Consider the following 16,341-nt stretch of genomic DNA (forward strand, 5'->3'; position numbering starts at 1 on the left):
AGAAATAAAAACTGTTGGTATGAGGTTTCCGGAAGGTGTCAAGCCGTATTTGGTATGAGTATTTTAGGTGAAAGGGCTGAAAGATATTTCTGTAATTTTCTCACCCCGAAAGGATAACGATCTGTTACTATAAATACGACACCACCTGAGCGATACCCGGAAAATCGGAGAAGTCTGTTACGCGGCACTGTCTCCTCAACGACGCAGTGTGAGCATCGAACCGTAACACGACGCAGCAGTGGTGGTTCGCGGGCGCCGGCGACTGGCTTAAGTGATGCGGACTCACGTGTGGGAGAAGCGACGCGGCCGCCGCCCCCAAGGCCTGCCGGCGGAAAGCCAATTGATTGGCGACTACGGACGCGCCGCGTCTACGGGGCGCGAGATGCGCGCAGCGGCCGCAGCGGCGACGGCTGCTGAGGCGGTGGCAGGTTGTGTAACGGTGGTGGGGTGGGAGACACGGCCGCTATATGAGCGCCGGTGTGCCAGCGCGCCACAGTTCGCGCACAGCCACTGCAAAGCCAACCCGACGGCGACAGCGACTACCACAGTGAGTACCAGCTTGTCACTCGCCACGTGCTGCCGGCTCCCGCCGCCTCCGCCGTCGACATCCTCGCCGCGCCTTAAAGATCTCTATTGCTTTCTCACAAAGAATTGTCGTGTAAGTTAACTCGGGGCCCATTGTAATACAATGGACAATTTTAATAAACACGACCTAAGTCAGCGCTTCTGTGAGTTCAACAATGTATCATTGTTCTCCGGCGTAACTTTTTTTTATTTTATTTTGGTTCGGTTTCTCGAATAGCCAACATAATCTGGACAGTGAGTGAATCCATTTCTAGTTCAAAGTTCAGGAACACTTGTTTTCTAACAATGTTTGTCGAAATCTAGAAAAAATCTGTAGTGGTTTTTGTCATTCAACAAATTGTCTTTGAGTCAGTTAGACAGTTCTGTTTTGTTGTCATGTGTTGTTGATTGCTATCTTCGCGTGCAATTCTTTATTTACATTTTGTGTGTTATCAAAATCAATAACCATGGCACTTCTATGAACCCAGCAATTTATTACGGTTCTCTAACTTAACTCATTTCTTGTAGTTCATTTCAATCCGATTTCTTGGACAGCCAACATAATTTGAACAATGAGTGTATTTATTTCTGTTTCTTAGTTCTGTAACACTTATTTACTAACTATGTTTGTCGAATTCTGGATAATATCTACGACAGTTTTTGCCAGTAAACAAATGAGCGTTCCGTCAGATAGTTTTATTTTGCTGTGCAATATTTTATTGATTTTTTGTACATTGTCGATGACGAAAGATGAAGATGCGTGTGCGCAAAAAATAAAGCACTTTCGTACTGGTTACAACTGAATTTCCCGTAGGTTGTCCGTTAATGTAGTTTCTAGTTTAGTGCTGTTGTGTGCCTTCTTCAGCGCAGTATTTAGTTTTTTCTATTGCAGCCCTATGTGTGTCGGTGTTACAGCTCCATTACCAGAAACTAGATTGACGTTTTTGGACGCTCTTTCTACTTTAGTTTTTCCCCTTCATTTTCCACAAAACTGGTGAAAATTTCCACATATGTATTTACACAGACCACGCCATGTATTTTTTTTTTACTTTAATGGTTATGCCAACGTATTTTAATGTGTCATGCACAGTGACAATACCAGCGTAAGATTTGCACAATTTTTCCATTTTACGCGGGGTCCGCACATCTGGGATAGTAGTGCCTGCAACTACTATGGTTGTGCGAAACTCTTATTCCCCAGGTTGATGTGTGGCATGTAACATAACGTAAGCACAATAATTTTTATTGTGATGCAGCTTGATAATGCCCAAGAGAGGACAAAGTAGCTAATTTGTAAATAACGAAGTAAAGTGTTTACTTCCAAACAAAAAGCACAGCATAAGGTTCAGACTGACTTACTTTAAAATATTTACAGTGACTATTGACGCATACGTAAAAAACACAAATGACGTGTGACGCAAGTCAGAGTATCAATAATAAATAACCCCTAACCAGATTTGCAATTCAGTTCGGTACCCGAGAACAACACTACACTGTTTTAATTAAATTCATTTGCGCTATTTCATATTTTGCAAACACTGCGTGCACTGAATCCCAACAAAGGTTCCGAAACTGCTGTACACCATTTACGAGTCAAGTCTAACAGAAGATTCTGCTGGTATGATCATAGAACATAAAGAGTATTTTACAACCCTGTCAGTGGTATTCGGAAAGAAGGAAAGGAAGCTTAACATCCCAGCAACAGTGTGGTCATTAGAGACGGAGCAATGACTTGTAACAACGCTAACGGAACGATTAACGGCTGTAACCTTTCGACGGAACGAACTCAACATTCGCTTGAAGAGGTTTTTGGAAACACCCGGGCATAGTAAATCAGGATAGTCGGATGGGGACTCGAATTCGTGCTCTTGAATATGTGGATTCCGTCAATAAAGACGCTACTGTTAGCCCAGAAGTACCTTATTTGTTGAAGTTTACAAACAATTATTAATCGTTCTTTACACTTCCTATTAGCGGCTGGATAAGGAAAGGAAGAAAGAGACAGTGGTATCAGAAAAACACACACCGAAAGGTGGCTTCCGGAATGTAGGTGTAGATACTTAATTTTCCAAGAAATCGCAAGAAACCTATTACAAAAAAGTCTCGATTGACGAATAATAGAGACCTGCGCCTTTATTTCGTAATACACTAACTGACATATCTCATTCCTTCGGGTTCAGTTGCTCATTTTTTGTCCACTGAACTGTTATACCTGCGTGAAAAATGTTTGATCTAACGCGAAACATTAACTGTGCCTCTTGGCGTGTTACAACCTGGTTCCCCCACCCTACACGAACGCCGTCTGTGTACCGGTAACTGTTCAGTATTAAATTTTTGCATATTTATTACAGAATTCCTCCTCGTAAGCTACATGTAGTTCCTTTATATCTGTGACTTCTATTTATTGCCATCGAGCGCAATACTTTAAAGAACTTGGGTACATTCAAGAAGTAATTTCGTTCTCTCTTGCATTCTACCGGTTTTAGTTTTGGAATTGTATCTTCTATTGATTCCGTGGCCCCAGTTCGATTAATATTGGTACTTTGAAGTTCGTAGAAGTACCGACAATTCTAAAATTACTTCTTTACTTTTCCAGTCAACAATCATTTGCGAACTCAAAATCTTAGCGAGTATCACGTTTTTAAGGAAGTTCGTTTTCCAGTTGGTAGAAATTAGTTACAAATGTCGTTTTATAATAAATTTGCCGCTGGAAATATCCTCGCACTCGAATTCGTTTTAACTACTTTCTACTGTCAGTGGCTCTACGATAACCAAGACTTCTGTATGAGATACGTTCCACGAACGATACGCATTATCATCTACTGCATGCGTTGTAACCTAGTAACTTCACCTAGGGCAATTGTTTCTGTCGTATTTATTTGACTTTGAATGTTGTTTTGCGTTTACATTTCGCAAGATGCCTTAGGACAAATAGGGGGCGCAACGGTGAGTCATTGGGTTCATAATCTGAAAAACCCCTATTCTAAGTCCACTCTAACACTGCTCACTTGGGTTTTACACGGCTCTGCTAAATCTCTTCATCCAAATGCAAGATATTTTCTTTAAAATTTCTACCACTTCTTATTTTGCCCAGACTTTCCAAAACTGGACTTCTGCTCGGTCGCTAATAATATCGCCGCCGTAGGAAACTTGATAAAAAAGATCCTCGCATAATCTGAGGCAAAGAAATATTAGTATCCAGTCATCAGGGAATTCTGTTTTCGCATCTGTTAACCGCCAAGTCCGTACCTCTGTTCTTAAACTTGAGCATTCTCGTGGCTTTTACTTTAATAATCGTAAATAACATGACAGTTTTTTCTTTGAGATACTACTCTAATAATTTGTTTTTATTCTAAGCGTCATATCAGTACAATAAAAAAAAAAATTTGTATTATTGGTGTTATTACTATTATTATTGTTGCTATCACTAACACGTTATGAAACATAGCGTATATGGAAAAACTGAAGCTGAGGAACTGAAGCACATGCAGTTTTTGCTTTTTAAGGAGCGCGTCAAGAACAGTGGTTGCAGTACCATTTCTACTGTATTCTTGATACATTTCTCATTGTGCTGGTCAGTTTCGAGATTATCGATTACTTTATTACAATGGTGGTCGCAGTACAATTTATACCACATTTCTAACACATTTTTCATTGTACTGGTCAGTTACGGAATTACCGTTATACACAACACGAAGGTTGAAAGACTTAGCAAGAGTCCTTGTTACCCGTTAATTACCAGCCGCGGGTATAGTAAATAACAGGAAACTACTTTTTCTTGTACACGCTAGAAGCGTAATAATAATAAAAAAAAGCTGCTTGCTGTCTACCCTGCGCAGCTGGATATACTTGAGTTATTACAGCTGATCGGTAACTCGAATCCAGTTGGCGTAGACCGTGCAAGTCTTTGAGTGTTTGGGCAGATTTTTCTGCCGTCAATGTCATTTTGTCGCACTGCCAAAAATTTATTTTGCGATTAGCTGCAGCTTGCGATAGCCATAAGTTCCATATCACTAAGTTGTAGTTAAGGTATTCTCCTACACTTGGAGATGAATAAGGTTTGGACGTCCAGTTGATAACGAGGTAATTAGATAAATAGCCTGAGCTGGGAATAAGGACGGATTGAGAAGGAAATCGATCTTTTGCTGTTGCTATTGCCTTACTCTATTTAGGAAAGCAACGGAAAGCTAAATATTGACGACATGAATCCCACCCGTTTTGAATGCGAAATGGCTACCCTAAGCCCTGTACCACATCGCTCGATTTCTCCTGCACTTGGTGACCACCCCCGACGACCCACTGTGTCCGCATCCCGTCGAATACAAGAAAATGTTATAATCTGCCATTGAGTTTCAGTTCAGTGTAGTGTTCCGAATAATGTGTTGCCAGTACCGATATTCAGGTTAAAAATCGTTTGGTCTCACTGTTTGCACATATTATATTGGTTGGGGCATGTGATTGCTACTCACACTGCATTCTTCGAGGAATGCATTTCACGGTCAAGTTGTTGGCTGCTTGTTGATGATGTTCTGCCACATGATGCAACACAGTCTGCGAATTCTATGTGCAAGCAATCCTTTGTCGAGAGCCTTCACCTGCCCCTCAGCAGTTACACGATCTACTTTCTCGAAATTGCTTTCAATGGCATTTAATTTCCTTCATCAGTTGAAGAAAATGAATAGTATGTTGAAAGAAGGTTATAAGATGAACACACATAAAATAACAAGAAATGTGACTGGCGCGTATTTGAATTAAGGCAGGTGACGCTGAGAGAACTAGTTTACGAAGTGAGACGCTTAAAGTTGCAGACGAGTTTTGCTACCTGGGAAACAAATAATCGACAACATAAGAAGAAAAGACGATACATACTGTAGTCTAGCAGTAGCAAGAAACATTTCATGAAAACGAGAAATATGTTAACATCGAATATAAATTTAAGTGTTAAAAGATTGTCCTGAAATTATTTTTGTGGAGTGCAGCCTTATGGAAGTTAAATATGGACGATAAACAGTACAGAGAAGAAGAAAGAAGAGAAGTTTTGGAAGTGTGGTGCCAAAGAAGAATACTGTAGATCGGGTAACTAACGAAGAAGCACGGAATCGATTCGGAGCGAACAGAAATTTATGGCACAACGTGACAAAAAAAGGGTCGGATGTCAGGACACATCTAGAGGAGTCAAGGAATAGTTAATTTGTAATGGGGGAGGGTAAAAATGGGTTGGGAGAACCAGTGTTTGAAGAGAGTAAACAGATTCCAATGGATGTAAGTTATATAAGTTTCGTACAGGTTTGAGCAAGACAGAGTAGCGTGGAGAGCCGCTTCAAACCAGTCTTCCGACTGATGCCCACGACAATAACAAAACTCTTCGAATTACAATAACGCCTGTCCCAAAACTACTCTCTGTGCATTCGTTCGGTTACCTTAGCAATATATCCTGCAGCAGCACATATTAAAAGCAGGACTTCAAATTCAAATTGCTCTGAGCACTATGGGACTTAACATCTATGGTCATCAGTCCCCTAGAACTTAGAACTACTTAAACATAACTAACCTAAGGGCAGCACACAACACCCAGTCATCGCGAGGCAGAGAAAATCCCTGACCCCGCCGGGAATCGAACCCGGAAACCCGGGCGTGGGAAGCGAGAACGCTACCGCACGACCACGAGCTGCGGACTAAAAGCAGGACTACAAATTCTCGTGAACAGTAATGCATCAGCTTGGAAAGCCACTCATCAACTGTAGACAATAGTAAACCATCCATTGTTACATCATATAGTTTCCCAAGGCATTGCCACAAGCGTCGATGTGGCAGGCTGTTGATTGTTATGAAGTATAAACCATCTATAAGGATGTGCTTCATACGCATAGCTCACTAAAGACATCGTACCGCCAGAAATATTCATTTCCGACCAGCGTCTCTTTATCTGAAAATGCTCATGATAAATGGAAATACAGAAACCTGCAACCAATCATTTTTGAAATATTTGTTGATTCCCATCGACTGCTTTTAGAGACTTTTCAAGTTCATTTTCAGGTGGCGCTGGTGGAGGTTACATCTTTATTTCCATAGCGTGATAATAGTACTGGCCCTGTGACAAGAAGAGAGACAAAACCGTAAGGTATCGCCATGACTGACAGTTACAAACTAACGAATGTTGCAAAATGTGTCTGGTTGCACTCTTGTTTATTTACGATTCAATAGTCAGTTACGGGTTCTAAAAAATCCATAATGGATAAGCTTAATCTCAAAATTCTCAATTTCGGATTCTCTGCAGTCAGTATGATTTTGACCGTGAAGGTTTCGAACTCCCTGCATAGGTAGCTCGTCACCCGAAATTTAGAGCTGTTCAGCTGACGGACTTAGAGATACGGGAGTCCTGCGGATTCCGCTGAAGAGTTCATCAATGTGACGTAGCTGACTTGCCACTAGTTACGTGCCAGTGCAGGGTTCGTAAAATATGCAGTAGTTGTATCACTCGATTCGCGCTAGGATAATGGGCTTCAAATCCCTCTCACACTATTCTGATTTAGATTCTTCTTGATTTCTTAAAATCACGCCAGGGCAATGCGTGCAGGATACTTTGAAAAAGGTTACGATCAGTTCAAGTCCAGCTCAGTGACCCTATTTGTAACAGCCATGACGTCCGCTGAAGGTATAATTTTCCCCGGAAGAGGTTCGTAAGAAACAAATTTTCTTCGAGTATTAGGGTAAAAGTAACTTATTGTACACGTCCCAAGACACTACGTCACGAATTAGTGTACTGTGGCCAAGTTTTGTCACGTGGGAAGTGTAAATAGCTGCCAGTCTTCAAACGTAGCGAAGCCTGGCGAGGAGCCGAATATGCATTAAGCGCGGGTTATTTTTAACTCCGCCTGCAGCACTGTTTTTGTTCGCAGGGGAATGACCACATACTGTAGACAGCCTCGTTACGGCTATGTTTACAACTAGTAAACTGAATTCACTTACATTAAATGTACAGAGGTAACGAAGATGAAGTCAATGAAAATACACTTAGACAAAATGGTATTTGTAAGGTAACACAAAGAAATGCTGAACTCTAATGTAATGAATATGTCGTGAAGAATGAAAACGTTTTCACTATAGGGATTCTAACCCGGACTTAGTGCTCTTTTGTGAGCAGTCGTCTTGACCAGTGAAAAGCGTAAAATCCGGGTTCGAGTCGTAGTCTAACATAAATTTCCATTAATAACGACATTTATCGCGCATGCTATGCGCCGCTTACAGACTCGGAGGCAGTATTAAAACAGAATCTACATTTCATACAATATCACAAGGTAGTTTCTAGAGTAGCGAGGAACGGAGAATTTGACGCTTAGGTTGGGCGGGATCGTGAAAGCCCGATTAGGTGACAAAGTGAAACAGAGGGTCGGCACAGAATTCAAGCTGTCTTTCAAGAAACGTTTATATAACTTTGGAATGCTTCACTGAGTAATTCATCGCTGTCATCGCAATATAAGCCGCGCGGGGTGGCCGCGCGGTCTTGGGCGTCTTGTCGCGGTCCGCGCGGCTCCCCACGTTAGAGGTTCGAGTGCTCCCTCGGGCATGGATGTGTGTGTCGTCCTTAGCGTAAGTTAGTTTAAGTTAGATTAACTAGTGTGTAAGCTTAGGGACCAATGACCTCAGTAGTTTCGTCCCATAAGATCTTACCACAAATTTCGAATTTTCGCAATATAATGTGTTGATATAACCCAGTCTAACATATCATGTACAGTCCAGGAAGAAAGAAGCGATCATGTTCAGAGACGAGATGTGCCCACATTGGCAACCATCGACGACCGATAATAATCGACCACAAAGCACCGATGTTTTTAACATCAATGTTAAAATGAGGGATTTATAGAATTGCGTAAAAGTAATATGTTAATACATCTAATATCATATTTACTAATCTACACTCCTGGAAATGGAAAAAAGAACACATTGACACCGGTGTGTCAGACCCACCATACTTGCCCCGGACACTGCGAGAGGGCTGTACAAGCAATGATCACATGCACGGCACAGCGGACACACCAGGGACCGCGGTGTTGGCCGTCGAAGGGCGCTAGCTGCGCAGCATTTGTGCACCGCCACCGTCAGTGTCAGCCAGTTTGCCGTGGCATACGGAGCTCCATCGCAGTCTTTAACACTGGTAGCATGCCGCGACAGCGTGGACGTGAACCGTATGTGCAGTTGACGGACTTTGAGCGAGGGCGTATAGTGCGCATGCGGGAGGCCGGGTGGACGTACCGCCGAATTGCTCAACACGTGGGGCGTGAGGTCTCCACAGTACATCGATGTTGTCGCCAGTGGTCGGCGGAAGGTGCACGTGCCCGTCGACCTGGGACCGGACCGCAGCGACGCACGGATGCACGCCAAGACCGTAGGATCCTACGCAGTGCCGTAGGGGACAGCACCGCCACTTCCCAGCAAATTAGGGACACTGTTGCTCCTGGGGTATCGGCGAGGACCATTCGCAACCGTCTCCATGAAGCTGGGCTACGGTCCCGCACACCGTTAGGCAGTCTTCCGCTCACGCCCCAACAGCGTGCAGCCCGCCTCCAGTGGTGTCGCGACAGGCGTGAATGGAGGGACGAATGGAGACGTGTCGTCTTCAGCGATGCGAGTCGCTTCTGCCTTGGTGGCAATGATGGTCGTATGCGTGTTTGGCGCCGTGCAGGTGAGCGCCACAATCAGGACTGCATACGACCGAGGCACACAGGGCCAACACCCGGCATCATGGTGTGGGGAGCGATCTCCTACACTGGCCGTACACCACTGGTGATCGTCGAGGGGACACTGAATAGTGCACGGTACATCCAAACCGTCATCGAACCCATCGTTCTACCATTCCTAGACCGGCAAGGGAACTTGCTGTTCCAACAGGACAATGCACGTCCGCATGTGTCCCGTGCCACCCAACGTGCTCTAGAAGGTGTAAGTCAACTACCCTGGCCAGCAAGATCTCTGGATCTGTCCCCCATTGAGCATGTTTGGGACTGGATGAAGCGTCGTCTCACGCGGTCTGCACGTCCAGCACGAACGCTGGTCCAACTGAGGCGCCAGGTGGAAATGGCATGGCAAGCCGTTCCACAGGACTACATCCAGCATCTCTACGATCGTCTCCATGGGAGAATAGCAGCCTGCATTGCTGCGACAGGTGGATATACACTGTACTAGTGCCGACATTGTGCATGCTCTGTTGCCTGTGTCTATGTGCCTGTGGTTCTGTCAGTGTGATCATGTGATGTATCTGACCCCAGGAATGTGTCAATAAAGTTTCCCCTTCCTGGGACAATGAATTCACGGTGTTCTTATTTCAATTTCCAGGAGTGTATAAATTCAGTAGCAATTAACATTACATATCCGACAACTTTTTGTCTACAGGCTACAAAAATAATATTTGTTAGACATTCGTCTTTCAGTCTGTTGCGATGTTGACAAAGAGCATAACCTGCTTTCGAGAACAGTTTTTCAGAAGCTGTCGATGTGGCTATACAGCTCAAATATGTAAGTGTAATTTTTTCTTGCTTTGGATTGATAGTACCGTTTATAGTATGATTCCAAACTTATAAGGAATCTTGTCTAACATCTAGACGCGGCCTTTCAGATACAATAATAACTGAGCTATGATGGTTGGACCATTTCTCCTCCAGTTTGCAGATTATTCTTTTTTTGTAGACCTACTACTTCACAATGTTCAGTTCACTCCACAAATCAAATTTTGTTTCTGTGATTTCCCATGCAGTATCAACGTTATGCCCACACTACTTGACACCCGCATGAGAGTGATGAACAACGAAATGAATTGGTCCACGCTTAGCTACAACAATAGCCAATGCTCCTGCCTCAGTTCATTTGGAAATATTGCCCCCCCCCCCCTCTCTCTCCCACCCCACACACCTCACCAAGGCCACGTCTAGTAAGTTGCAAATACGTTGCACTGGTGTCGTTATGAGGCATGTTCAGAAAAGGATTCGTTTAAACGAGGAAAATATTACTGATCTTGTTAAAAAGTAGCCTGGTATTTTAGTCAACATCGAAAGAAGACACACTGACTGAAACGCCACTGTTACGATGTTTCAAAGATTTAAGTATCGATAGTGAACCATTATTTATAAAGCTCTAAACATTGTTATTTTGCAAATACGTTTGATAAACGAACATCCCTAATTCAGTCTGGAGTCTGTGCAACACATTTCGATTGAGCAGCGTAAATATTTTACAACCTACGGTTTAGAACGCACAAGAATTACGATATACAAAGAAAAGTCCTCACCACTTATAATAATCTCTTCGGCAGTGAACGGGCCGATCGCTAGGTAATCTCCGGCAGACACCTGTCTCGACTACAAGGCCACAGCCTTACCACTTACTTGCAGAGATGAAGTTCGAGGTCTCTCCGACATTGTAAGTGGCACCTACAACGAAGTGACAAAAGTGATGGTATAGCGGTAGGGATGCATACGGAGGTCGATAGTACGTACTCAAGGTATAAAAGGGCAGTGCATTGGCGAAGCTACCATTTGTACTCAGGTGATACGTGTGCAAAGGTTTCCAACGTTATTATGGCCAGTACGACGAGAAATAACAGATTTTGAATGCGGAATGGTAATTGGTGCTAGACGCATAGGACATTCCATTTCAAAAATCGTTAGGGAATTCAATACTCTTTGGTCCACAGTGTCACGAGACTGCCGAAAACACCAAATTTCAGGCGTTACCTCTCACCAGGGACAACGCAGTGGCCAACGGTCTTTACTTAATGACCGAGAGCAGCGGCGTTTGCGTAGAGTTGTCAGTGCAACGAGACAAGCAAAACTGCATGAAGTAACCGCAGAAAACAATGTGGGACGTACGAGGAACGTATCCGTTAGGACAGTGAGGCGAATTTTGGCGTTAATGGGCTATGGCAGCAGACGCCTTTGCTAACGGCAGGACATCGCCTGCAGCCCCTCTCCTGAGCTCGTGGCCATATCGATTGGATTCCAGAGGACTGGGGAACCGTGGCCTGGTCAGCTGATCCCCGATTTCAGTTGGTAAGAGCTGATCGTACGGTTAGAGTGTGGCGCAGACGCCACACAGCTATGGACCCGAGCTGTCAACAAGTCACTGTGCAAGCTGGTGGTGGTTCCGTAATGGTGTGGGATGTATTTACATGGAATGGACTGCATTCTCTCTTTCAACTGAACCGATCAGTGGTTTGAAATGGTTATGTTCGGCTGCTTGGAGACCATTTACAGCCATTTATGGACTTCTTGTTCCCAAACAACGACGGAATTTTTATCGATGATAAGGCACCATGTCACCGGGCCACAACTGTTCACGATTGATTTGAAGAACATTGCGTACAGTTCGAGGAAATCGTTTGGCCACCCAGATCACCCGACGTAAATCTTATGGAACATTTATGGGATGTAATCAAGAGGTGAGTTCGTGCGCAAAATCCTGCACTGGGAACACTTTCGCAGTTACGTATGGCTGTAGAGGTTCAGCATTTCTGCAGGGGACTTCCAAAGACTTGTTGAGTCCACAGCATCTCGAATTGCTACACAACGCTGGGCAAAAGGAGGTCCGACAATACCGGGTGATCAAAAGTCAGTATAAATTTGAAAACTTAATAAACCACGGAATAATGTAGATAGAGAGGTAGAAATAGACACACATGCTTGGAATGACATGGCCTTTTATTAGAACCAAAACGCAGGATGGCGCTCCACCCCATACTGCTAGACGCGTGAAAGATCTCTTGCGCGCGTCGTTTGGTGATGAACGTGTGCTCAGCCGCCACTTTCGTCATGCTTGGCCTCCCAGGTCCCCACACCTCAGTCCGTGCGATTATTGGCTTTGGGGTTACCTGAAGTCGCCAGTGTATGGTGATCGACCGACATCTCTAGGGATGCTGAAAGACAACATCCGACGCCATTGCCTCACCATAACTCCGGACATGCTTTACAGTGCTGTTCACAACATTATTCCTCGACTACAGCGATTGTTGAGGAATGATGGTGGACATATTGAGCATTTCGTGTAAAGAACATCATCTTTGCTTTGTCTTACTTTGTTATGCTAATTATTGGTATTCTGATCAGATGAAGTGTCATCTGTCGCACATTTTTTGAACTTTTGGTTCTAATAAAACCCCATATCATTCCAAGCATGTGTGTCAATTTGAACCTCTCTATCTACATTATTCCGTGATTTATTCAGTTTTCAAATTTATACTGACTCTTTGATCACCCGGTATATTAGGAGGTATCCCGTTACTTTTGTCACTACAGTGTATCTCTGCTTTGTACCCGAAGATATGAACGGATACTAGACATTCGTGTTTAGGTAGCAGAGTCGCACGCTCTGTGTGTAAATGTCTGCCACGTTCCTAAAGAAAATGTTCATTCAAACTTTCCCGAGTTCTAGAGCTAAATTTTAGTTTAATGGGTCATACTCTGTATATTAGGAAAAGTGCTGTCCTAGGCTCTGAAATAAATGAACCTGCAAGAGAAAAAGATACCGACACTGTGCGTGGCCGTATGTTAAATGGTACAAGCATGTTCCATTCATTCACAGGACTTCCTGTTGAAGGCATTAATGCCCACTTTACTCTTCCAGCACTAAAAACATAAATCTGGACAGCGCTCTTTGATCGCTGCTCCTCCCGGAATGCGATTACAGTTATCTGATGACTTCACCTACTCTCGCGCTAAATAAGCTTTAAATTACCTAGTATACACTGGTTGCTGCTATTAAGCAACATGTCAAAACACAACTATAGTTCACAGCCGGCCGCGGTGGTCTCGCGGTTCTAGGCGCGCAGTCCGGAACCGTGCGACTGCTACGGTCGCAGGTTCGAAACCTGCCTCGGGCATGGATGTGTGTGATGTCCTTAGGTTAGTTAGGTTTAAGTAGTTCTAAGTTCTAGGGGACTGATAACCACAGCAGTTGAGTCCCATAGTGCTCAGAGCCAGCCATAGTTCACACGAGCAATGAACAAGCAGTGTTAAAGACTTGTAGATGCCAATATGCTCGATGAAAACTGCTTCTCCTGCGAGAGCAAACCTCTAACGAAGACTCTAGAATATTCGCAGCTGGGTAATTCTGCGGACAAAAAAACAAAGGTCAAAGAAAGGCTGATGTAATCGACTGCATAACAGTTGTCATTTCCTTGCTAGATTGCGCTGCACTGAGAAAACCACCACACAAACAAGTTCTAGAGGCCACTCTGTACGTAACATTTACTACACCTGACTGTGGACAGTCATAATGAACTTAATTTTTCGTTGATTGGAAGCTTTTTCCGCAGAGTGCAGTTACTTGTACGCTTGTGTATGTGGAAAACCATCTTCTAAAGTGTCCGCCCGTAGTAGCTGAGTGGTCAGCGCGACGGAATGTCATACCTAACGGCCCGGGTTCGATTCCCGGCTGGGTCGAAGATTTTCTCCGCTCAGCGACTGGATGTTCTGTTGTCCTTATCATCATCATTTCATCCTCATCGACACGCAAGTCACCGAAGTGGCGTCATCTCGAAAGACTTGCATCAGGCGACTGGTCTACCAGACTGGAGGCCCAAGCCACACGGCATTTCCTTCTTGTAAAGATAGCCGGAACATACCAACAAAAGAAGTCTTCATTTTCTGTTGTCACGCTCTTCAGATACATAAAATAATTTTGCTATCAGTGATTGAATAGCTTAAAATGAGAGATGAAATGATGAGCTCTTGGTCGGATATGATTTCCGTATCGTACACTACGTTATACACGAAAGCTCCGGACTACTATCGCTTATCAGCCTATGGCTCTGAGCACTATGGTACTCAACTGCTGAGGTCATTAGTCCCCTAGAACTTAGAACTAGCTAAACCTAACTAACCTAAGGACATCACAAACATCCATGCCCGAGGTAGGATTCGAACCTGCGACCGTAGCGGTCTTGCGGTTCCAGACTGCAGCGCCTTTAACCGCACGGCCACTTCGGCCGTATCAGCCTATGCACGAATCATTATGTACTTGTGGAAAACTTAAGTAGGGGAATTTTTCTCTCACTTTATTAATTTAATACTTCATATTTCCTTGCCATTCCAGATTGATTGCTACACTCAATTTTATTTGCTATCTATCCTGTGTTTAATTAACTGACACTCATAATGAAAATCACTGAGCACACAGCGGAGATGGTGACTCTTAACAAATACATCTGAAGCTTTACATTTGAATTTCAAAAATGGTTCAAATGGCTCTGAGCACTATGGGACTTAACATCTGTGGTCATCAGTCCCCTAGAACTTAGAACTACTTAAACCTAACTAACCTAAGGACATCACACACATCCATGCCCGAGGCAGGATTCGAACCTGCGACCGTAGCAGTCGCGCGGTTCCGGACTGAGCGCCTTAACCGCGAGACCACCGCGGCCGGCATTTGAATTTAAAATCGTCCATACATAATACCAATATTACAAATACCATTAGAAATGCGTACAGTAGTGCCACAAAATATAACCACAAAATCAACAGACTGAGCCAAAATAACATCAGTGTAACCTGTACATGACAGACACAAATATGCTATGTACGATTCTAGTATACGAAGTCAGTAGTTGTAGCTTTATGAAGAAAATAAGTCAATAACCTTTTCATTGAAATTAGAATGCTTTGCATGATGTTCTTTTCTATGAGGAGGATTGCTATGGCGATAAAAGTTGTATCAATAACTGCTCTTCTTGAAAATATCTTGATCCACTTCACAATTGAGGAGTCTCTAAGCCTGAGTGGCAGACAACCGTAAACGTTGTTTCCAGGCAATGAATTATGAACCTACTCGCTTGGCATTATATAACACTTGTTAGATACAACATTTGATGAAATATATCACACACTAGAACTCCAGAAACTCGGAAGCATCCAAGACATGTACTCGTACACTGTTAACAGAATGCTTACCCCTGTAACACAGCTCACTCACTCAACAGCCGGAGCACATCCGAAGTGTAGTTAGTGTTTGCTATTGAACGGTTCCCACCACCGTTCCCGTCGGACACAGACTACACGAGTACACAACTGTTTCGCACAACAGAATATTTTTTATGTTGCGTACTTGGATAGTAAAGTCATTTAATAAGAACTGTATTACAAAACATCTGCGAATGTGCTCCAAAGCGGACCTGCCACTACACAGCACAGGGTGAATCATTCGAGGGGATCGAAGCGTAAACCTTGCCACTGAAATGCAGCCAATTTTTACGAATTCTTTCATGCTTTTTCATGCAATAATCTAATAGGCAAGGTACTCTTCGTACCTCCTTCTGAATCTTTGTGATGTGATGTTGGAACTACGTTTCTATTCACAAAGAAGTTTTGGTTCACCTCAACTGCGAGCCACCGAGCACCGTATCTTTCTCAAGCTGTTTACACAGCTCTATGTGCCGGTACAGTTTGTCTGCAGCGGAAATGGTACTCTTCTCGCACCATGCAGCATGTTTATCAACGATTTTTATTGCTTATCACAGACAAACGTTACGCTCTAGATTCTGGTCTCTCTTCATCTTTGGAGTGGAAACTGTTCGGTCCTTATACGAAATTCTAAGAGAAATAAAAGATAATGTCAACATACAACACTGATGGCTATTTATCTTAAACTGAAGGAGCCTATAATCTCCAACAAGCAAACGTCCAGTAAAACATGTGGAATCAGCGGAAGTAATTAGGAACATATCGCGAATTCTCACGTTACAGGAGCTCTTTAAGAAGTTAGACACAGAAAATCGACTTCTAATCAAAT

General features: G+C 43.5%; 1 protein-coding gene across 1 annotated transcript in view; it reads left to right on the forward strand.

The window, feature by feature from the left end:
• The first annotated feature begins 471 nt into the window (after positions 1-471).
• The window catches only part of LOC124555462 (facilitated trehalose transporter Tret1-like), a 292,707-nt gene continuing 276,837 nt past the window's right edge, over positions 472-16,341 (forward strand). The window contains exon 1 of the mRNA XM_047129385.1: positions 472-547. The gene's annotated coding sequence lies outside the window, so the exon portion shown is untranslated. The remainder of the gene's footprint in view (positions 548-16,341) is intronic.

The sequence above is a fragment of the Schistocerca americana genome, chromosome X, assembly GCF_021461395.2.
Source record: "Schistocerca americana isolate TAMUIC-IGC-003095 chromosome X, iqSchAmer2.1, whole genome shotgun sequence".
NCBI lineage: Eukaryota > Metazoa > Arthropoda > Insecta > Orthoptera > Acrididae > Schistocerca > Schistocerca americana.